The sequence below is a fragment of the Aptenodytes forsteri genome, unplaced genomic scaffold (assembly GCF_000699145.1).
Source record: "Aptenodytes forsteri isolate BGI_AS27 unplaced genomic scaffold, ASM69914v1 Scaffold86, whole genome shotgun sequence".
In the NCBI taxonomy this organism is placed as follows: Eukaryota; Metazoa; Chordata; class Aves; order Sphenisciformes; family Spheniscidae; genus Aptenodytes; species Aptenodytes forsteri.
In genome coordinates, this window is record NW_008795715.1 from 2,364,438 (window position 1) to 2,366,190 (window position 1,753).

Here is a 1,753-nt window from a genome sequence, read left to right on the forward strand (position 1 = left end):
CGCGATCCTTGCACGGCGCTTCCCAAGCAGAACCAGGAAGATTTTTTAATATAAAACTGGTAGCCAGCGGGTGAATTAAGGATGCTAATTGAATTTCATTAGGCAGAGGAGCCGGGCCGGTGGGAGGCAGGGAGGAAATGTATTTGATGTGTTTTAAAAGCCGCAGTTTCAGAATGTGGTGGGTTTTTTTTTTTTTCCTTATTTTAATTTAAAGCCGGTCGTAAAAAGATCCCGTCTTTGAGGAGCTAATGACTCTCATGAATTATTTTTGTTGATTTATACACCCACCCGGCTCTTTAATAATATTAATAAAGTAAAAGTGAATCCGTTCCCAGGCAGGAGCGGGAGCGATGCTGCTCGGGGGGCGCAGGGGCCATGGGACAGGGGGGACGGCCACCACCTCACCCACGCGTCCCCCATCTCGGGCTCCGGCGGTGAAGCCACGCTGCGCTTTGGGCCAAAACCAGGTGATTTTGGAGGCCGCTGCAGCATGCCGGCGCTCGCAGCCCCTCGCCGGGGCCGGACGGTGCCTCGCTCCCCTCGGCCGAGCATTAGTATTCAGCGTCGGTGCCGTAATGGGCACTTTTCATGCCGGTTTGGTTTTATTATTATGCCAAGAAGCTTGCTTAATTCTCTGCTGTCTTTCTTCTGCACTGTTGATTTACACTGTTAGTGTTTTAATTATACAATTCAGCACTCCTTAAAACATGAAAAACTGCTCAACTTTTGAAGCAATTAAAAGGCAGCAGAGTAGATCAGCCGATCAGAGATGAGATAAGTAAATCAAACAATTAAAAAACTCATTTGGTGGAGGGTGGGGGATCATCCCACCCAACAAGCCTCCCCTCGGTGAGAGCCCCACAGCTCCCACCTCCTCCCAGTAACTTGTCCTAGTGTGATACTGGGAGCAACTGGTGGGACTGCCACCGGGTGGGAGTGCCGTGGGATGCAGGGTGATGGGTGCAGGGTGATGGGGATGGGGCGCTGTCCCTTCCCCAGTGTCACCTACCGCTGCTTTTCTTCCTCCTCCTTCTTCTTCCTTCTAACTTAATCCCATCATTCAGGGGAGCTGCCGGCGATGACGGACTCGCGTCCCGGGGGTTTTGAGTCTCCGGGACAAGCCGGGACGTATCCACGCTGCCAACACGAGACACGGCCCCACGACCCTCCGGTCCCCTCGTGGGCACACGGGCGCTGCCAACAGCATCCCTCCGCCAGCAGTAATTAAAAGCAGAAGGTAATTAATTATCCATCTCCAAAACCACCATGGCTGCAAGATCAGAAACCAGCGGGTAATTAATCTTTGGCAGCTTTGGCACCCAGCGCCAGCTCGGGCCACCCTGGAGCGGGTGCCCACGGGGGTTCACCCCACACGGGGCCGTGGAGGGTGGACCCACAGCATCGGGGCACGGTCCCAGGGAAGAGTTTGCTTTGCGAGGCAGCTGTAATACACGTGCCCTGCCACAGCCCCCCCAAAACCACAGCCCCCGCGGCTGGGGGGGGGGCCGGGAGGTGGGTGGGGATGTCCACGGACGGGGCCACGGGTGACGAGGAATGGGAGCTCGTCCTCCAGCTGCGGAGCGGAGGAGCCTCTGCGGGGCTGTAACTCCTCACCCTCCATTAAACATTGTTGTTTAATAGGCCTGGAACAAAAATCCTGCTTTTTAGTGAGTTAGAGCCATTTCCCCATAGCGCGGCGGTGATTACCCTGCTCCGGCAGCCCCCCCCCACCGCAACACTCCCCACGCTCCCG